The sequence below is a fragment of the Equus przewalskii genome, chromosome 2 (genome assembly GCF_037783145.1).
Source record: "Equus przewalskii isolate Varuska chromosome 2, EquPr2, whole genome shotgun sequence".
Lineage (NCBI taxonomy): Eukaryota > Metazoa > Chordata > Mammalia > Perissodactyla > Equidae > Equus > Equus przewalskii.
This window is the reverse complement of record NC_091832.1, coordinates 80,533,232-80,555,707: the sequence shown is the minus strand read 5'-3', so window position 1 is coordinate 80,555,707 and position 22,476 is coordinate 80,533,232. Positions and strand designations below refer to the sequence as shown.

At 43.7% G+C, this 22,476-nt stretch overlaps 1 protein-coding gene across 7 annotated transcripts in view; it reads left to right on the top strand.

The window, feature by feature from the left end:
* The first annotated feature begins 3,036 nt into the window (after positions 1-3,036).
* The window catches only part of TRIM2 (tripartite motif containing 2), a 151,222-nt gene continuing 131,782 nt past the window's right edge, over positions 3,037-22,476 (top strand). Inside the window, exon 1 of one of the 7 annotated variants that reach the window (XM_070608865.1) lies at positions 3,037-3,266. The gene's annotated coding sequence lies outside the window, so the exon portion shown is untranslated. Of the gene's footprint in view, positions 3,267-3,373; positions 3,927-22,476 lie in introns of those variants that run through there. The other 6 variants (XM_070608870.1, XM_070608858.1, XM_070608855.1 and 3 more) reach the window with 6 other exon arrangements.

The following is a 22,476-nucleotide window of genomic DNA, read 5'->3' as shown; positions in this document are numbered from 1 at the left end:
AAGGGGTCAGACAAAGTAGCAACAATTACCTCTTTTCCTTTGTTTCTCCAGTTTCTCTCCTTGGCCCTTTCTAGGGCTGTTGCTTCAATAATTTGCACATACATCCTAGGATGCGTAGCAGGAGAGAAGCCTTATGAAGAGCAGATCAGTGGCAGTTACCAAGTGTCAGGACACTGGGCAGCAGTCAACTTGGTGTCTGGATGTTAGAAGTTTGAAAGACTGAAAAACAATTGTGAAACTTCCATCAAAGTTCTATCAAAATGCAGGCAAAATAGAATTTTTAGGTGATGTCTAAATTACACTCTAGCTTTAATCTGAGGATCTTTAAACTAAATGTTGCTTTTATTTTTTATTGCAGCTGACAGAAAACTGAAACCAGGCTGCCTTTTAAGAGAAAGGGAGTTTATTGATTCAGGGGTAACTGAAAATCTAGAGGCACTGATGTCAGGTGAGGTTTGATCCAGCAGCTCAAAAGATGCCACCTAGGGCCAGGCTTCTTTGCTCCCCACGTTGCCTTATATGGTGTTGGCTTTATCCTAAGGCTCCACGAGGTTGCCCCAAAGGCAGCTGTGGGATCTCCCTTAATGGAAAAATGGCTGCTGCAGCGGGTCCAAAATTGACATCCTTATACCACACCATCCAGAGTAAAAGGAATGGGCTCTTCTCCCAGAACCACTACAAGAGAAAGCAGGCTTATTTTTCACAAAAGCCCCAGCAAATATCTTCTCCTGACTCATTGGTTCTGATTGGGTTAGTGCCAATCTCCAAGCCAATCCAGGTGAGCTGGGGGCACAGGTAGGTGTGCCAGTTGGTTGAAGTCTACCGGGGCCCACTCCTGGAACTTGACATGGGTTCAATCTCACTCAAGCCAATTTCCCCTGGAAATTTGGGGTCCTATTGCCAGGAGGGGGAAAAGATGCTGTTGGTAGATCACAATACTCAGGAGGATTTTAGCACCAGGCAGTTTTGCACCTTAGTTCTGACCTGGAAGAGAGGAGGGTTGTGCATCTCTGGATAAGTAACTGAATGAAGGTCAAGGTCAAACGAACGGCGGGCCAATTAGCTTCCTCAACAGAAATGTCTGGCACCTTCCTGACCCCGCCCCCTCTGAGGATGCTTTCAGCTCCAGCCCAAAGGCCTCTGCCTTCTTTGGCTTCTGTTAATGTCTCACCTGGTCCCAAATGACATTGCCTTCTGACTACTACTAATATTTTTTTAATGTTTAGATCAATCATGTGTGCCTTAAAAGGAAAACTTTGAATTGAAGCCTTGAAAAGAAATAGGATGCTTAGTTTGAGGTGACCAAAGAAAACTGGAAATGGCGGGAAACCAGCGAGGTCAGCCAGAGCAGCCAGAAGACTCAGCCCTTGGCTGCTGTATTCCTCCCCTCTCAGCCCGCACAGTGACACTCTGAGTGTACCCTGGGCCTCCAGCCCAGATAACGGCAGTCAGGATAAGCCGTTTCTATAATGCAATGGGGCTAAATGAAAGGTTTCTAACTCCAACTTTCAATTATAGTTTAGAAAAGGTTTCAGTAATGGAATTGAAGGCAACCAGAGATCAGCTGGAGGAAAGATGTGTAATCAGATTTTCCGGTGTTTGAAATTGCTCCGGGGGAGGAGCTACTCATTTATTCAACAAATATTTATCAAAAACCCACTATGAGCCAGGCACTAGGGGACCGTGGTGAACGCAGACATGACCCTGTCCATGTGGACTCTGTGGTCAAGCAGAGGAGACAGACAGTAACCAAATGACTATGCAATTCCCCTTAGCATAAGGGCTTTGAATTAAAAATGCAGGCACATTTAGACGATGTTAAGGAAATCTTAGACAAATTTTGTGAATTAAATGTGTAGAGAAACTCCCAATATAGAATCCCGTAAAATGCTGGACAAAATATTAAAAAACCATAATCTCCTTTTTTGTCAGTTTTGTTAAGGTACAATTTACATATAATGAAATTCATTGATTTTAATCGTACATTTATGACTTTAAAAGAGATGCATTTGTGTATATATAACACATATATACAAATATATATATTTCAGACTCAATCCAGCTCTTAACTAATATCATCATATTATTATGTGTACAATGAAATCTCATTAATTCAAATATGCCACTGATTTTTAACTTTTAATAACTCAGATATGAAATATACAGTTTACAGCAAGGAGAAACCAATATGGGGTATGCATGTGTTTGTATGCAATCCTGTGTGCCTTGTGCAAAGCTCATTAACTTGCTTCATTTTAGTTTTTAGTACTTATTTGTGGTTTGATGAGTATAAAATGTCCATACCCAAAAGTAACAAGCTGGCATATGAACATTTAAATTTTTAACAAATGTGGATATTCTGGTCCACCTTTCCCCTTTTCCCCACCTAAACTTTCACCTGAAATAACGAGTTTAATTTTGTAACCATGTATTCACCATAGCCTGACAGTGCAAAGTTGTATCCGGAACAACTCTTGAGTTGCTGTGCACATGATCATCCACAGTTAAATATTATTTCCATGAGATCCCCTCTCTGCTCCACACATCTTTATGAGCCTCTCCTCACTTGTACCAGGAGCTAGCTAGTGCTCAGTGCAGGCAAAGTAACTTTTAAACAGTATCTTAAGCAGAATAGAGAAAAGTAAATATGTTGAAGCGAATGATGGAATTCATTCTAAAACCAAGTACTATAAACTCGCTTGTTCCGGGGGAGGGGTGAGCGATGTGGACCCCGAGGGTCCGCGATGCCCGCTAACCCCACCCACACGCAGGCTCGCGCGGCTCCGCGTCCCTTCCCAAACATCCCTGCCCCCTCTTCCTGCCCGGCCACGCTCTCGAATCTCTCTGAATCTGTGATTTAAAGCCGGCGTGCACTGCCATCCCTCCGGGACTGCCTAACGCTAGTTGCAGTTGTCAGGGTAACGGCGCGTCTTAAGGGAGAAGCTGCTCACCTGTGTCTCCACAAAAACCACTCCCCGCAAGGGCAGGTGCGGCGGGCGGGGCCGCTCTGGGAAGAGCCTCGGGGCGGGGCGGGGCGGGGCGGGGCCCGGGGAGGCCGCGGGGCGTGGCCGCCAGGGGGCTGTGCGCCCTGGATCGGTTATGCGTATATTTTTTTATAAAGCATTTCTTTCGGTGGGATATTTCACTTGCAAAACAGAACCACTAATTCCTTCCGGCTTGATAAAATCCCGTCGCTCTTGAGGAGCCGTCCGCGCTTTGGAGATGGTCCAGGTCGAGGAGGATCCGCAAAGGAGCCCCGCCAGACAGTAAGATTCTGCTGGCCAGCATCCTCTGCAGAGGCGGGAGCGTTCGTATGCGCGACTAAAACGGGAGGGAAACAATTCGATGAGCTTCCTGCGCTTTGCATAGTGCCAGGATATCCCATCAATGCCCAGAAATCAAGTATAAACAGGACTGAGGTTTGCTGCATTCCTTTAAGTACATTTAAGACGCAGACTAGGTTCACTGGAAAGGCACCCGTCTCTTGTTTTGTTTCCCAAATACCATAGGGAAGAGTATCAGATTTATGCTCCGAGCGAATAGGAAAGAACTGAGGTTTCCAGATAATTCCTAGGTCAAGGCTGACATTTGAACCTTTTCCTAGTCCATCCCTGCATGGTCATTCTAGCTGAGGCATCGCGGGGGCTGAGGCAGGGTGACTGCTGTTGAACATGCGGACTTCAGTCCCCAGCCTGTCATCTCTGTGTCTCTTTAGGGGGGAGGGGCTGTCTGACATGGTTATTAAACCTGGCAGCTGCGTTGGCGACACCGAGGGGCATTTTGAGTGAGCTTGCAGAAAATGAGGGGCTTTCAGCTGGCCGCCTGCTTGTCACTTGGCTGAAAGGCGGCTGCCGGAGCCCTTTCTCTTCTTGCTAATTACCGGTGGCCGGGGACAGTGCGCGCGCTTCGCGGAAACAATTGGAGACGTGAGTATCTTGCGCCCCGCGCCGCTGGCAGGCGGCTCGGCTCCGAGGCTTCCAGCCCGGTCGCCGGGACGGAAAGGCGGCGGGAAGCGAGGCCGGCGCGCGGGGATCGGGCTGCGGAAGGCCTCGCGACGCGCGTCGCCACGCCTCGTCTGGACCTGGTGCGCGCTGGCGCGGCGAGGAGGCGACAACCCGGGAGCCTGCTGGAGGGGGCTGGAGCGCCCGGGTTCTAGCGCATGGCGTGGGAACGGGTCCTGTGCATCGGGGACGGATGCACAAAGAAATGAACCTAGGGCCGGGGTAGGCAGCCAGTGTAAACAGCCCTGTTCGGGCCCCCAATTCCTCGGGTCCTTTTTGAGGAAGGGGAAAAGCTGCATTTTACGGTTGGATAGAAACAATGAGGTGAGGCCAGTGTTTTCCCGCCCGGGAAGACCTTTGTGCGCCGCGCAGTGACCACCGCGGCCCATCCTGCAGGGACCCCGGTGCGGTGGCGCGGCCCGGAGCACCGCGCGCCCCAGGGTCCCGGCCCGGGAGGGCGGCGCCACCGGGTTCCTTTGGGATCTCAGCGCCTTTGGGATTTCAGAGCCTCAGGGCCCGGAGCTAGCTCCTGCCTTCCCCTCCTCACATATTGTGTTCTAACAGGGCAGACATTTTATGGAGACCAGACATAAGGCGAAAAGACCAACACTCCCTCCTTCTCCGTTCTCCTCAAAGTATGAGTGTGAAGAGATGTGGGGTTTTTTTCTTACTATCGATTGCTAGAGGGAATCTTGAAGTTCAACTTCGTTTCTATATTTATTTCTGGACAAGATTTCCAACTTTACAGAGCTGGCATCTGGCAAGGGTCTCTCCGTGGTTTATACATTTCTTCAAGAACCTTGGCTTTTCCCTAGGGGTTCCAAGGAGCGTTTAACAACGTCACTTAGTTCCTGAATGTCATGGTCAACGTTTTGTGTGCGTTTCCACGTCCTTCTGGTTCAGGCCGGAATGTGTGATGCCCAGACGCAGTCTGCTCTTGCCGGATCTGAAGCCTAACTCCGCGTCTCTGAGGCTTGGTTTCCTGATGTGGTGTCTGATATCCAGCATCAGGGGCTGATGGCCATGGAAGGCTTCACCTTCTCCAAGGGGCCCACCAGAGCCAGGACTCATCTGATCCTGGACGCGTGGACAGTCAACTGCCGGCAAGCTGCTTAAACTTTCCAGGCCTCGGTTTCCTAATCTGTAAAATGGGCATAACAAAGTAGTATCTCATGGAGATAGGCTAAGATTTGTGTTGGTCTTCCAATTCTATCTCCCACTAAGCAGCTTTTCTATTATAACCTGACAGTTGAGGATTATCTTAATGGGAACAAGTAGGAAAGAAAGGAAAAGCCTACAAAATGGAAAAATTTTAAATCACAGCCCTCAAAAAAGCAGTTAAATTAACTCAGAAATTGCCTAAAAACAGACTAACCTATTGATTATAAATTAGTTTATGGAACTACTAGGAACATGCATATGGCCCCTTTAATTTTGCATATCAGGTTATCGCCCTGGGGAGGGTTGATGCTCCTCTAACCTGAAAATGAGGCTTGATATTCCATGCTTTAATTTGCCCAAATCTTGGTTTTCCATCTTGGAGTGTGGTTTCTCAGTTTTTGTAAATAGTTCCTTGTTAACAAAACCAGATGATGACTAAGTAAAAAAAGCATTGTGAAAAGAAATTAATGATTCTGAGATATTAAGTATGACGTGATAAACTAGAAGTAAAGATCTCTACTGAATTCTTCTCTATATTCTACTCTAGTAAAATAATGCCTAGGGTACTGGTTCTAATTTTGTCCATTGTACTTTAAAAAGAATGTGGAGTAACTGGAGGAGGGGTTCAGAATGGAGCAACTAAAATAACTTAGTGAAGCAGAAAGAGGAGAAGCTTTAAAAAACCCTGAGGCTGTGTGAGGTGCTGAGAAGGATGGGGTAGGAGAAAATTAGACTTTGATAGGATATAATGAAGAACTTCTAAAATGGTGAAAGAGTGAAATGAGCCACTGAGGAGCTTCAAGAAGAGAATAATTTACTACCTGCTCTTCATGGTCTAGCCACCCCCCTCCTCCCCCCCCCCCTTAAACCAGGCTGCTTGTTAGAATCACGCAAGGATTTTAAAACTCCTCTAAGGCCCGTCTCCCTCCCCAAGCACAGATTCTGACTTCACTAAGCTCGGGCATGGATATTTGTCAGAGCCCCCAGGTGAAACGCTGGGTAGAGAAACATTGGTCATGCCTAAGATGGCAAAGCCCATCTCCGCAGCGGCCAGCAGGGAGCATCGGTGCCGGAGGGGGACCCGGGCTGATGGCGTCAATGAGGCAGGGCAGCTGTGATCCACACGTGGATGTCAACCTGCTTTGCCAGATCTTCTGCTTTATCAGGGAATCTGGAAATCTAGTTTTTTATTTATTAATATGAAATCGCCAGAACTTCAAAGGTTGGCAACTAATTAAAACATTTTAAAGTTTATTGTGCTTGCCAAACAAAACACACCTGCTGGAGCGGACCCACAGGCCAGATTAGGCCGCCTCAGCCATAGCCTTGTGCCTTCTCTGTGCGGCAAGGAGCAGGGGCTGGACCAGCTGCTCTCCCAGGGCCTCTGCTAGCTTGAGTTCTGTTTTTTTATGCTTTCTTTTTAACGTAAACAAATATTTCTTGGCCTCTTTCTTTCTGAAGGCCCATGTCTGCTTGGCTGAGTATCTGCTCCTCAGTAGATCTCTCTGGATTGTTTGAATGAAGGAAAATTCTCTAGTTCCATAACCTCCCTCCCACCCTGCAACTGCAAGTTAAAGAGGCTGACCACTGGAGATTGGGATAGTGAGCATGGGGCCCTGAAGTAGGAGGTAACCATACCTGCCCCCTCCCCCACGTCTACCACCCAGAGCTCTCCAGCTCCCTTCGGTGGTCAGTGATCATGGAGATGGGTGTGAATGGGGATTGGGAGGCTTGATCCATTTTGCGGGAGGCCTGGGAACTGTCCCGAGCTGGCTTGTTGTGTTTTTTGGGTTGGTGATAAAAAAAATCATGGCTTGTGCATGTGGATAAGCAGCACTGATGTTGAAGTCTGGTTTCAGAAGTTCCCAGTTCACACATCTCTTCAGTTTCCCTCCAGCTTTCCCTCAGTTACACAAGCAATGGAAGATAGTATGTCTCTGAGCAAAGAGGAGGCATTCAACACAACTTTCCCTAGATAAGAACTTTGCCAAAAGAAGAAAAAATTCAGGGGACCTAAAAATGTGACTGGGCTGGATTCCCCCTGCCTCCTCTCTCTGGGTTAGGGCTGTTGTTATTTTGTTTGGAGGCTGGGGGCAGGGGAAGTAACAGGAAGGCAGAACACCTACCTCTCTCTGGTCGTTTCCCCCACTGTGATTCTAAGCCCAGGGTGGTACCTCCCTCCCTTCCCAATGATGGGGCGCAGGGAGTCTTCTAGGCTGACACAGAGACCTGTGGGTGCAAGGTGACAAGGACTCAGCACAGAGGAGATGAGCACTTAGCCCAGCATGATGAGCAGAAGCCAGTTTTGTTCAAAACACCTTTGTTAAGCAAGATGGCACTACGCATAAATGAAATTAGCATTCTTTAGCAGCTGCCCATTTTCACTTCCCAGAGGCTATGGGCGATTAGACAGGTGCCAGGCTCCCCTCTATGGGCTATGAAAAACCTCTCAAGCCATGGCCATTCTGTCTTCAGTCCTTTTGCCAGACCGATGGTTCTCCAAAGTCAAAAAAGCAGGGCCTGTGATCCAAAGATTTGCCTATCAGTGAGAAGGAAAGGAGAGTTTTGAAGTCTGAGTGTAGAATCAGCCAGAGATAAGGGAAGGAAATGGGATCCAGGTGTTTGGTTGCATTCTGTTGCCAAACCCAGAAATATGTTTCTTGGAGAGGCAAAAGCCACATCAGCCCTAATATTGAGCTGCCAAGGCCTTAGGCTGGGCCCGAGATGCTCTTCCCTGGCATAATCGTCCTCTCTCCTAATGACCGCAGGAAAAAAGTGCTTGATGCTTTACTGGAATCCTAGATGAACACATTCCACCCCATCAGCCTCTGCCACCAGCGGGGGACCAGCTTGGAAGGACTAGGATGTAAGATGGGTGCTACGAGGCCCATTTGAAGGTCTGAGTCACTTCAGACACCACACAGCCTGGGCACTGTGGCCCAAGAATGCGCTGTACACAAGGTTCCTCCGACTCCCGTCTCCGTTTAGTCACGGGACCAACCTGCAGAGTGTACTTTGGATTCAGCTTTACTTTACGTCTGTCTGTCTTCCTGCCGTGGCCCAGGCTGGTTGTTAAATACATCACTTGCCTTGCTCCGGCGCCTGGAACATCAAGTTCTGCCCATTTCTGGCCTGTAAAACAGGTTGCCTATGGAGAATCCTGGCCAACAGGCTGTCTACCAGGGTTTACACAAGTAGCTTGTATTTTTCCTTGAGGTAGTTTATCTGGTTGCCTTTCGATTCTAGAACCTTCCTGTTGGCTCTTTTTGGCAAATTCACTCCTAACAGAAGATCTGTTGAAGTGTGTCCAGGAGCAGAGAGAGAAGGAAAAACTCCAATCCATTTTTTCAAACTTCTTCATGATGGTGGTAGAAAAATTGATTAAGGGTAAATTTGATATTGTTAGAGAAAATGCAGCGGTATAGTCATGACTGTTCATTTCATCTCCGTCCTGCAGGATCTAAGATTCTTGTTATATGAGATTAATAAGAATACTAGTAGAGCTCCATGATGCAATATTATAAACTATAATTTTTTTTAGAATAACATCAATTCCATTGGAAATTTTGTTTTATTTTAAAGTAGATTATTCTCATCATCATAGAGTGGCAAGCCAAAAAGTAAATTATCCTTCTAATGTATAGTTATATATGATGGGCAACAAAAATGCAGAAAATTTTAAATTAAATCTATTAAATAATTACTGTTTCTACCACTAAGTATAAAAAAGAAGGAAGCATAGGACAATTTAAAAATTTAGCTCTTGCTATCATGTTTAGAAGAAAGAACAGATAAAGAAGATGACAAAGAAAGTGTTAGGTGGAGTAGACTCACTGATCAGAAGCTGGAACAAGTGACAGAGAGTCTGTTCCATGCCATGGCTGGAAAGGGGGACATGGATGTTTGTAGGTATAATCTGGGTCCTCTGTGGTGGCTCCAGGGCTTTGAGGAATATTCCAGAACTGGAAGGGTAAGCAGAGATGGTGGAGGTATTTGTCACCTAAAGGCAAACAGCTTAAGCAGTGGCTCAAAAGACTGAACGAGCGTGGATTTGTTACTCATTTCTGATAGTTAATGCAAGAAGACAGGCCTTCTTTCTGGAGTCAGAGGATTGGGATTTGTATCCCAAAGGTGTGTGACCATGAGCAATTTGCTTCACATGCAGTCTCAGTTTCCTCATCTGTCAATGGGGACAACCATTGCGTTGTTTTAAGGAATAAAGAGAATTGACGTAAAGGGTCCAGCGCTGTAAATGGCACACCACTGATTAACCTGTGATGAGCAGTGTTAGCAAGACAAAATGATGAGCCTCCACCCAACTTCAATATCAAAGAACTTTGACTTGTTCCCATGACATTATGGAATCCCAAGACAATGCAGAATCTTTAGGAAATGAAAGCTTTCTTGTACCATTTATATGAAAAGCTCAATGAATTTTTCCAAATTCCTATATGACCGTTGGAATCTCTGCTTGGATTTTTTTTCTTCTCTTTTGTGTCTGTAATTCAAACTCTAGTACTTTAACGAGTCCAACAGAATTTCAATGTGCTCCTCTAAATCTGTGAGTAGACTATCTCTCAGGATGATTTGTCAATTAACTGCAATCTATGGTCAGCATCCCATTGGCCTCCAACTTTTCTGGAAAACTAACAGTAGCTCTGAGTTTAATGATTAATAAGCTGTGACTGCCAGTTACTTCTATGACAGATGAACTTTGTGAAAATTCAGTACTCAAAGATTTTTATTCAACATATAAGATCACCTAATTTCCACCAGTGTATTATTCTTCTTGGACATTTCCCCACAACCATTTATTTTTAGCTATTTTAAGTAAAAGTTACAACTTTACTATGCTTTCGGTTTGGCAATGAGTAATTTGTTTCCATTGTTACATCTCTATTTTACAATTTTCCAGAACTGTTTGGTGCAATTTTTAGAATATGAGTCAGTCGTAATCTTCACACTATCGTTTTGAAAAGTCTTTTTATGACCCGTCTGAGCAAAATATTTTTCTCCCCTCTCTCCCTCCCCCGTTTCTCCAATTCCTTTGAGTTCGTCTTTATTAAACATAATCACGGAGCAGAGTAAGCTATGTTATCTGACACTCCTCCATCGCCCAGGTTCTGGGAATAAGTGTTTCTGAGATAACCCAGCAAGATCACTGATCTTATTAGCTTCCCCAGAGGAAAACGAATCAGTCTTGTGAGTTAGTATTAGGATTTTTAGATGATTGTTTTCCAGGCTTCACTTTTAAAGGGAGAAGGGGAGGGCTGGGGGCTGGATCTCTGCCTCACAAACAATAGCATCTTCCACTTTCTGTTTTTTCATTCGTATTTACGTTTCCCCAGGAGGGAGAGGGGACCAGGCATGGTCCTCTGGCCAATGGGAATTAACTCTTCACTGGCCAGATTCTTTGCACATCCATTCACTGCCCATGCTCTACTATTCTGAGTAACAAAGATTTTGTTGTACTTTGAGCTAAAATGGGTCCTTTGTTCTAAAAAAGCTCAATAAAAAATTTTGAAACAGAGACTGTAATCCTTCCTTTCCTCAGGAACCCTTTGCAAGCAAGTGTTTATAACCAACCGCTACTGCTTCTACAAGCACAGAGACGGATCAAAGATCCGCCAACGCTCCATGTTAAAAAGTAACCTCCATTTATTGAGCATGTATGTTACATGGCAGGCACCATCCTTGCCACTGTGCATCCATGACCCCATTCAGTCCTAACAGGAATCCTGTGACAAGGTATTGTTGTCCTCATTTTAGAGGTGAGAACACCAAAGCTCAGAGAGGTTGGATAAATTCTCCAAGGTCACCAGCTACTAAGAAGCAGGTGCAGAAGTTTGACTCAGACCTGTCTGACTTTAAAGCCATTGATCTTTCCAGTATATTCGACATATGATATGACACACAGCAGAATCCCTTGGAATATTCTGTTTTCCAGTTTGGGTTTCACTAGAATTCCCTAATTAGTGAGTGGTTCAAGCTCAAAGAACCCTCACAGACACGAGCAGTACGCTTAGTTTTCTTTGTGTCATCTAGTTCTCACAAGCCAACCACCACAAGGCAGGTCCAACAACTTTCCTAGATGACTGAGTGTTGGGCGGTATTCCAAGGTGGTAAACTGTGTGTAAAACACACACAGAAGTGTAAGTAAGGGTCACTCCGTGGACCACCAGCAAATAAATGCACTGTTATCCTCTGCGGCTGACTTATTAGGAAGTGGAAAGTTGTAGTATTTTCCTGGAAGTTTCCATCCACTGGAAAAAATAGACAAGGCAAGAGTGGAAAAACCAAATGCTTGGGCAAACTTGGTCAGGCTGTAATCATGAATAAGCCTGATGTGGCCTCAAGCTCCTAAATGAAATTCATGTGCACATTCTCTGTGTGGGGCCAACTTTGCCAGCTTACTCATAGGAGAAACTGTTTGTTGTCTACGTTATTGCCAAATTCCTAAATCTTCAAAGGTAGGGACTTTAGTTTTATCTCTTTATCCTGGCACTTGGCTTACTGCTTGGCATATAGTACAAGTTCAATAAATATTTGCTTGAGTGAGTGCATTAGTCAGCATTCTCTAGGACAAAGGAACTAATAGGATGTTTATTATAAGGAATTGGCTCACGTGATTATGGAGGTTGGCAAGTCCAGTCTGCAGGGTGGGAGGGCAAGCTGGAGACTAGGGAGAGCTGATGGTCAAGTTCAGAAGCCATCAGGTGGGAAGAGTCAGTGTTGCAGACGAAGTGCAAAGGCAGTCTGCTGGTGAATTCTCTGTTACTCAGGAGAGGGTCCATCTTTTCTGTTCAGTCCTTCAACTGATTGGATGAGGCCCACTCACCTTATGGAGGGCAGTTGGCCTTACTCTACCAATTAAAATATTAATATCAGGCTGGCCTGGTGGCATAGTGGCTAAGTTCACATGTTCCACTTTGGCAGCCCAGGGTTCACGGGTTCAGATCCTAGGCAGGGACCTACGCATTGCTCATCAAGCCATGCTGTGGTGGTGTCCCACATATAAAAAAAAATAGAAGAAGATTGTCATGGAGGTTAGCTCAGGGTGAATCTTCCTCAAGCAAAAAGAGGAAGACTGGCAATGGATGTTAGCTCAGGGATAATCTTCCTCACCAAAAATAATAATAATAAAATAAAATATTAATCTCATCCAAAACACTGTTGAAGAGACATCTAGAGTAATGTTTGACCAGATGTCTGGGCACCCTGTGGCCCAATCAGGTTGACATATGCAATTAACCATCACAATGAGTGAATGAGTAAATGCAGAACAGTAGTTTCTGAACTGTGGCAGAGCAAGTGGGATGGCAGGCATTGGTCTCTGTCATTGCAATCTTCAGTTAAAATGACACCTTGCTAATATGAAGGACTCTTCTTCCCAGTGAGGCAGCTCCTACAGACAACAGAGTTTGAAATCATGATGCCACTTAGATAATCTTCCTTTGGCCACTTGTGCCCAAGTGATCAGTTTTCACAGGATCAAGTGTATTAAAGGAAGGGCTTCAGACATGTACCATGCTCTCCAGAGTTGAAGGATGAAAGGGTGTCTTCCTTAAGGGTAAGATTTTTTTAAAGGCAGAATTCTAAAAACATGCACGAACCCAGTTTTTCCGACAACTTATGGAGAAAAATAACTGTTATGCTACCCAAGTGTATGTAGCTACATTTAAGACTACTTTGTTTAGTTGATTTAATGCAATTAGGTGGTTTCTGTAAATTTCTGAAATTTGTAGAATATTGGTTCTCTAAGAAGCATAATGCATGTCACATACTTTGGAAACACGTGCTACAAAGTAGAGAAACCTGGAAAACATATCTCTGTTTTGTGATTTGTTATATTTATTTTTATTATTCACCTCCAAGCCACTTTATACTGTACCTTTTTAGACAAAAAGTCTTTGAAAGAAAAGTGTTGTTAAGGACGTTGGCAGTTGTTCACTCAGAGTTGACACCTGCAGGAATTCCTTACTGTGGCAAGTTTTCTTTCACCCACCTAATTTACCTGTACAATTAAACTAGCTTCTCCCTAAAAAGCATTTCTCATACTTTAATGTTGTTTAAACTTTTTATTTATATAAATAAATAGATGCACTTAATTTAAAAAGCAAAATACTATTTTTCAAAGCTTGTATCTAAATACGGCAGTCTCTCATGTCTCTACCACCCCACCCCACGGTCCTTCTCCCACAGACAACCCCTTTCAACGTTCTCAGCCATTCTTCTGTCAGTTGTTTCCACGTTTCTAAAAATCATCCTCTTTCTGCTATTTCTTATTTTTATTCAAATGGGTAATATATTTACATAGTTCAAAATTCAAAAGAAAAAAAGGATAAAAACAATGAAAAGTCTCCTTCTCACCCTGGACCCCAGCCTCCCTAATTCTCTCTCTGGAGGCTGCCAGTATCACCAGGCTCGCGTATATCGTTCCTGAAATTTCCTTGAATGTACATACATTACTATTTTCTGATCAATTTTAGGTATCATCTATTGGCTCTCAGTCACAGATGAGAATTTAGCTTCCTCTCCTACACTCTATTTTCTCTCTTTCTTTCCCTGCAACTTAGTTATAGTACAAGTCTTTTTTGGGGGGGGGCGGGGGGAAGATTAGCCTTGAGCTAACTACTGCCAATCCTCCTCCTTTTGCCGAGGAAGACTGGCCCTGAGCTAACATCCCTGCCCATCTTCCTCTACTTTATACGTGGGACGCCTACCACAGCATGGCTTTTGCCAAACGGTGCCATGTGCACACCCGGGATCCGAACTGGCGAACCCCAGGCCGCCGAGAAGCAGAACATGCAAACTTAGCCGCTGCGCCACCAGGCCAGCCCCATATAGTGCAAGTCTTGATTAACTCACTATTTATATTCTTATGACCATATACATATTGTCACTGCTGGGCCAAGTAGTTTACTACAATTGTATTTCCTTTTATATATTGCATTTTGTTTTATCCAAAGCAAATAGTTGCTTCATTTTTTTTTTGTTAGATTTTCTCCAGCCCTGTTGTTAATGTTTTTTTTTAAATGCTCCAGCAGATGTCACGTGATTATTGATCGTTTTTTTAATTAAAAAATTCTAAACGTTTTCTTGCTTCCTCTTCCCACCTCTGCTCTGAGGCCACCCTCCCTTACACCTGAGACCCACTCCAGTTTGGACTGTCTTAGGCTCCACTCCCGGGGTGCGGTATTTGGGACTTGCTTTTGCTTCTCCTGTGTTGGATTCTCTTTTCTTGTACCCCTATCTCTTCTTTCTTGATCTACTTCTGCTTTTCTGAAATATATCCTCCTGCAGTTTCTTAAGGAAGGGAGCATGCAAGGTGACTTTTGAGTCCTTGCCTATCTGAAAGTGTCTTTATTCTACCCACACACTTCAGAGTTTGGCTGAGTATAGAATCCCCAGGTGAAAATCATTTTTCCTCAGAATTTTGAAGGCTCCTCCGAGCCTGCTCTCCACTATGGCTGCTGGGAAGTCCTTTGACATTCCCTGTCTCCATTTCCTTCCATGTGAACTGTTTTTTCTCTCCATGTATTCTGATATTTCATGATGATTTGCCAAGATTTGAGGGGTTTTATTTCATTAATTATTTTGATCACTTGGCCCTTTTTAATATGGAAACTCATGCCTTTTATTTCTGAGAAAACGCGCTCTATTTTCACTTTGCTGACTTCTTCCCTTTTATTTCCTCTGTTATCTCTTCTAGAAATCCAGTTGGCTGAACATTACACCATTTGAATTGATCTTCCGGCTTTCTTACCTTTTACGCTATTGAGAACTTTCATTTTCAAAATTTTAATTTCTAAGGTGTCATTCATGTTCTTTTATTTTTAGAAAATATCCTATCATTTCATAGATGCAATATCGTCTCTTTTTTTGGCTCTGAAGATGTTAAATATAGTAGATTTTTTAAAACCTTTCTTCTACTCCCTGTATGATTTCTGTGGCCTCTGAGTTGCTTTTTCCTGCTTGTTCATTTCAGACTTTCCCTTTTCTCATATATCTAGTAATCTTTGATTGTCCACACATACTTATAGTGAGGCTCTAAAACGTTTGACTGTGGTCTCTATGTGACTGGGGGGTTTGGAAATCAGTGGGTCTCTTTTGATGAATGATCTGGCTGTGAGCCAGGTTTTTCTTTGGGAGACCCCAAAACGCAGTGTTGGGAGGATTTCTCTTTAATGGGGGCATTTGGTTTCCTCTAAGACTAAGAAGTCTCCTAAGAGTACATCTGCTTTGGATAGATAAAATTGATTCCCACCATTCCGGAAGCATGAGAGGGAACAGAATCTGGAGTGCCTCCCGTTCAATACAGAGTTTTCACTTAAATCTCCGGCTTTCAATTTGGTGTGCTTCTACCTCCCAGGAGTCTGTCTGGTGACCTCAGATTAAATTCCTCCTCTGAAGTAGAGGCTGTTAATTTTTTTAACTTTTTACCTAACCACAGAGCTGGGTGTGTGTGGTGAAATCAACCGGATAGTAATATCAAGAATTTGGACTCTGCAGCCAGAATGTTTGCGTTCAAACCTTGACTGCACTAGCTACTAGGTGTCTGACCTCAGTCAAGTTCCCTAAGCCCTGCAGTTGGTGACTTCATACTCAAGGTCAACAGTACAATGCCCAGAGAGGAAAAGAGCACATTTGGATTCGATTTCTCTTTAAACTGGGCTATCTATTTTGTATTTTTTAAATGCTTTCTTTTATAACACACAACCAAACGAATGAAACCACAAAGGAATACAATTGCACACATGATCTTTCCACAAAGATGGTATGGAGTTTCCCACTGAAGTAATTCATTGTTCACAGAATTTGGCAATAAGAAAAGGAAAAAAGTCTCTAAACAAACAGCCCATTGAAACACATACCATGACATGAGGATGATGCAATGGCAAATTGCAACATGGAAAGAAGCCCTGAATGAAAATTTTGTGTTAGGGAAGGATCAAAAGCTGTCCAACAAAGTGGCAAAGAAACAATGTTTATTTTGAAGTCTTACTCAGTTTTCATATTTGATTCTCGGAATCTTTAACAAGTTACTTGTTTTCAGTTCAGTGCCATACCTAGAATTAGCAGGGGATATTTCTCAGCTCTTGAATTCCCTCTCCCCCTGGGGTTAAGCATAAGACGATGGGGTGCAGAGAGGCCTACGCCTCCCGTAGGAAGCATGCAGGAAGGGGAGCAGCTGCCCCGAGAAGAGCGCAGGAGAGGAGAGATGCACACAGACTTTGGTCAAAACTTCACAAACCACACGATGGAGGGAGAAGGAGACAAGCCTGGGCTCTGTCCCCAGTGGGCCTAGAGTCGCAGAGGTTGTTGAAAGTGCTCCGGAATTCCTCCAGCCAGAATTTCTCTTCTACAGTTTTTCTGGTTCAGAAGCATAGAAAATGACAAAATATGTAAGTGCTTGAGTAACACATAATATAAAAACATCTACTTTCCAAGGCTCCTTTGCCAATTTCCTTGTCATTTACTCAACTCGATTTATCTATGATGATTTAAAATATATATATAGAGAGAGAGGGCTACTTATATGTAAAGAAAACTTTTTAAATAGGAAAAATTTGCAAAGGTGTATGTGCATTTGTTTGTAATATTGATTTGCCCACATTAGGGGATTGGTTAAATAAATTATGCTCCATCCGTTACCTAGCCTACTGTGCAACCATACACCAAAAACTGGGCTTCTAGAACTAAATATTTCCATAAGGAAAGCTTTCCATGATATGCTATTGGTAGGAAGGTAAAAAGAATTTATAAATTACTGTGAATTATTTTGTTTTAATAAGCATTGTTTTAAAAATATGTTTGTCCAGAAAACCATCTGGCATTCTGCTACATTGCTAAGTAGTCATTTCTGTGTGGTAGGATAATAGATGATAATTGAAGTTTTGCAAAGAGCATATGTTGCTTTTGAAACTAGAAAAAAAATGCATATAGCTATAAAGTGACTAAAGGCAGGCAGTGGGAAGCATGGAGTTAGAAGTAAATGACCTTAATAATACCTATATTGGATAATCATGATTGATTGAGATGAAAACTGTGGAGACTTCTTTGAAACAACTCAAAATGTTAATTTTCCATTTTCTCAACTGAAACCAGTTCACTGTTTACAGACTTAGAGATCTAAAATAATGTTTCTTAAATTAGGAAGCATAAAGGTATATAGCGGTTGATTTAACCGCATTGTTAAAGGGTCTTTAAAGTACATTCTCAAAGTGTTGATTTCTCCTGCTCTAATCTAGCACTTCTTTGAAATTCTTTAAAAGATTTTCATTTGATATAAATTCTGTAATAGTGGAGGCAACTTGTTCTCCTCAAGAAATCAAGCTATATTGCAAAGCAGAGAGGGTGCTATTATTGACACAGTTGGGGCCAATATTTCAAGTAGATTCTTGAAGGAAATGTATCATTGTGATTGGTGTGCCTCAGGAAATATAGACTCACACACCACACTTTAATGTATAGATTTAACATCTGGTTTGCTTTTTAAAGTTATCCCTATGCTTGTTATCTGGGAGGCAACAGTCTTAATTATCAGATTTCTCAAGGATACACTGTGTAACATGCCCTGCTTATTACAATCTATCTTGGTATGTGAATTTTGATTTAATTTCACTTCACTATTTGAGGTAGCATTTTTTTTACTTGTCATTTTTCTGGTGTAATTCAAGTTTTATAAATGTATACAAGTTTATGTGTGTATAACGTATTTGTGAGTGTATATGTATTTATGGGGCTTTTTACTCAAAAAGATATCCCTGAACCATAGCATTTGTAAAGATTTTAATGTTGCTATAACGTTGGTAAAAGCACCAACTTTGTGAAATGTTTCTCTGGTCTTCCAGACAGTCTGTAATTGGAATGAATTTAAATTTTTGATTTTTGAACGTCTATGCGTGGCATCTATCCATGCCTAAATATGGTACACGTGAACCAAGTACGTTTTCCCTTAGGGCACGTTACTTCGCACGTGTGAGGCATGTGTCTCTGCACAGTGGCATCCACATGGGCGGGCACATTCTAGCTTCATCTGCATCTACAAACAGTTGTGTGCTTCTGTGACTGTCCATGGACGCATTAATGGCGCCTGCAGCTGGGATGTGGATGGTACGTTTCAATCCACTGCGTAGAAAAATATGTGCTGAAGTGAATGGCCTGATTGTTGGGGCTAACAGTGTGAGCCTTTTAGTTAAAGAAGAAGGAGGAGAGGGAGGAGGAGGAGAGGAGGAGAAGAAAGAGGAGACAAAACAAGATACGGTTTAATAAAGCCCAGTGATAAAGGAGTTTTCGTTCCAAGTGAAACAAGCAAATTAATCTACGTTAATACGTTAGTCACTATCCCTGTTACCACCATTTAGGAGAAATCACAGTAAAATTTTAATATCAATCAGTGGGATTGCCCGGTATTCCTTGAGCACTAGTAATGGTACATTTAACATGACCCAGCCTGGTGTGCTTCAGGCTGGTGGAGGAACAGAGTGGGTATGAGGGGGCACTGCTGGGGGAAGTTAGTTGCAAAACATCTGCTGTGTAGATGCTTTTTTTTAACCCTGCAGTCCTGCCACAACAACCCCCAGACACAGGTTGGTTAGCACCAAGCGTCTGCTTTTTGAGTCCTGAGCACATCCACCCATGTGCTAAACTCTGGGCAAGCTCTGGAGCTTTTATTCCTCTTGGGAAGTTTGAGGGCAAGCAGCATGAGCCTGGGAAACCTATTCAGAGCCCCTACATAAGATGTACAGATTGAGCCCCACACAAGGGAATCAGCGGTCCTCCACTTACCAAGCCCTTCACCCTTGTTCATAGCTGTGCCAGCCCTGAGAAAGGGACACCTTCTTCTAACCGCACAAAGGGCTACTAGTGGGCTGCTCATAAACGGATAATAATGTTAGGTATCCTGATTGATTTCTTATCAACAGCCTAGGCAGGTGCTAGGCTAGGCCTATTATTATCTTACTTAATACTTGTAACCAGCCCACAAAGTGATTGCTACCATTAGCTGCTTTTTATCAATGAGGGAACAGAGGCTTAGAAAAGCTAAGTAGCTTCTCCAAAATCGTCTCATTAGTAAGGGGTGTGGCAAGCTTGCTACAGATTAACATATCCAGCATCTGGGAAGAGTGAGGGTCTTCCATGCCCAATTGGCCCAATATAAACCACTATAGAACTTATCCCGTACATATATGATGTTTAATCATGTCTTATGTAAGCTCTGGACCCCTCACAGGTCCTACCTCAATGCTTTTAACATAGCAGGGTTTCAATGAGTAAGCACTGAATTAACTAAAGGAAAAAAGATGGTACATCCTAGTTCAAAGGTTGGAGAGCATAGGTTCAGTGACTTTTAAAATGTTTTCCTTTTGGAAGATTTCAAAATTACACAAAAGTAGAAAGAACATTATAGTGAATCCAAACCCAGTGACAACAATTATCAACATTTTGCCAGACTTGTCCATCACCCCCCAACTTTCTGCTATGTTTTATTTTTCACTGTTATATTTTAAAGCAAGTCCCAGATACGTCATTTAACCTGTAAATGCTTCAGTGTGGATAACTGACAGATAAGGACGTTAAAAAAAACCGAAAACATAACCACCATACAATTATCATACCTAATGACATTAACAATAATTTTTAAATATCACCTAATACCTAGCCTATATTCAAATTAATTGTCTCAAAAGCATCTTTTTGTGGTTAGTTTGTGGAATCACAATGGAAATTACGTGCACATTTTACCTGGTTGTTATGTTCTCTTGTATTGTTTTAGTTCCACCCTCCCTCTCTTTTTTCAATCACTGACTTTTTTTTTTTTTTTTTGAGAAATGAGGACGTTAGTCCATCACAGTGATTTTTAACTGACTCTGAAAACACTTCCTGGAGGGAGCTGATGATGCTCCATTTTCAGGAGATTTTCACTCCCGATATCCCCTGGAACGGCGTCTGTATTGATGGGATTCTGGGTTAGAGCATAACTGCTCCTTCAGCACAAGATGCGTATTGAATGCCTGTCGTGTGCCCGCCCCGTGTCCAATGCGGGAGATACAGCAGCATCGCCGTGCCCACCCTCCGGGGAAGTGATGGGTGGCGATAAAACAGCGTGAGAGGATGGAGAACCCCCAGGCTCAGAAGTGGGTAGGGGTAGAGGTGCTCCTTAGATGGGACAGTTTGAGAAGAAACGAGGAGGTGACATTTCGAGACCTCAGTATGAAGATCTGAAGAGGAGTGTTCCAGGAAGACGGGACAGCAGAGCAAAGGGTGCAGAAGGGAGGGAGCTTGGTGAGTTAGAACATGGGGAGGGAGAAGGGTTCCTTGGGGAGATATCCTCAGGGCCCCGGAAGGAGAGAGAATTTTAATCTGAGCACAGTGAAGAATGACTCCTGTCATGTTGTGGTTCCAGATTAAAGCAAGTTTTTAAAACTTCCTGATGGGCGAATGCATGGTGCTGTGGCTGGAGGGGAGAGTGACACTTCGGGTCTGGGGAAGGGTCTGTATCTCCCTCATGTGCACATGTGCCTGTCTCACAAGCAAGGGTTAGGGGTGGAGGAAGGAGAGCTGGAAAGGCCCAGAAGGCAGAGCACTGCTGTCTCCATTGTCAAGTTTGAAGTCCTAAAAAAGAGATGCAGGTGACGTTCTCACGGTGGCCACGGGAGGGACAGAACCAGACGTCCCAGGTCACAAGGTGGGAGCAACCTAGCTGCCGATCCTGCTCAGTGGGTTATTGCTCCTGCCTCCTCCTTGCCCTCCACCACACCTCCTCTCTCTACCTTCTGGCCTGAAGAAGACTGTCTGGAAATCTGTTCCCGCCCTAAACTAGTCAGCCATTAGTAATCCCAGCATCCAGTGAGGGTGCCTAAAGTGCCAGGCTGCAGAGACCCACCCAGCAACGACAGCAAGACGGTCAAGAACTGTTTCAACAAGGCCTCCATTCTCAGTGGAAATGCTTGCACTGCCTGTGGTCTTCTTTCTCTTTCTCCTCACACTTGCGGTGATCCTAAGTGGAGTTTGAAGATGCGCCAGCAATTCTGCAAAGACAGCGTCCTTCTCTGAAAGTACAGTCAATGCACTTCATTTGACAGAAAAACTTAACGGCTCCCCCACCCCCGCCGCGAGGTCCCTTTATTCTTTCCAGCTGGTTGTGAGACTCTGGCCAAGACCCAAGGTGCACGGAGAGAGAAGGGCTATGAGGCTCTCCCGGGTGGGGTTGTCATTAGGAGTGGGGCTTCCATGGGTCGTCATCAGGCCCACCAAGGGTGTCGGAAGGAGCTCATGTATTGGGCAGGCTTCCCTCCCAACAGGGTGGCGGCCAGCCCACCAACACCATGATTCCTCAGTAACTGTTTTCTGAGAGCAGGCCGTTATTTTAATAATATATACTGACCTATTCCTCTTAATTAATTTCATTGATTAAAAAATTGTTTCTTTTCATTATAAAATGCAAGTAAATGACTGGTGCCTGAAGAATAAGCTCAATGAAGATGTCGAGAGTTCCGCTGTACCTCGGTAGGTAGGCTATCAGGAAGTCTGGCTCTTGCCGTAAAGACAGAGACGATGAAAACAAACTCTCAAGGGTGAATAAATCATATGTCCTAAGTCACGTTTATCAAGTGCATTCAAGATTTTGATTGCTACTGTATCTGAACAAAACCTCTAACAACTGCTCAAAGGCTGGTTACGTTCAGGAGGCTTAACTGATCCACGTTCCCGCCTCTCCGTCAAGTGCCTGTGCCAGTTTTTCCGGTGTGTTGATTCCATCAGGCAGCCATTGGAAACGGTGTGCACGTGCAGCGTTCTCTGCCCTTGACTGCTGCGTAGGTGAGAATTTCTAACCCTGCAGGAAGGACGGCTCGGCTGTGACCACCACCGGCGGAGCTCCTGGAAGCTGGATCGGGAATAATGGGAGAAGGAGGTGTATGGTAGATTAGGGAAAATGCATTGGGAAGAGCTGCTGCATGAGGGGGCCTAGAATTGAGCTTCACAGCAGAAGAACGGCAGATTCCTGAATTTTGAAGAGGAAGAAGGTGGAAGTGTCAAGAAGCTAGATAGGCAAACAATATGACTTCTTTTTAATTTTGAAATGTTTTCTTCTTTCTTTTTTCAAGAAATATTTCCTTAAAAATTGATATCAGAGGCATGACAAGTAAATGCATGATTCTGATTGGATCTTGGACTGGAAAAAACATTATTGGTACAATCGGTGAAATCGGAATATGAATTATAGATAATAGTATTGTATCCGTGATAAAATTCCTGAATATGGTGACTGTGGTTATGTGGGAGCTCTTGTCCTTGTCCTTGTCCTTGT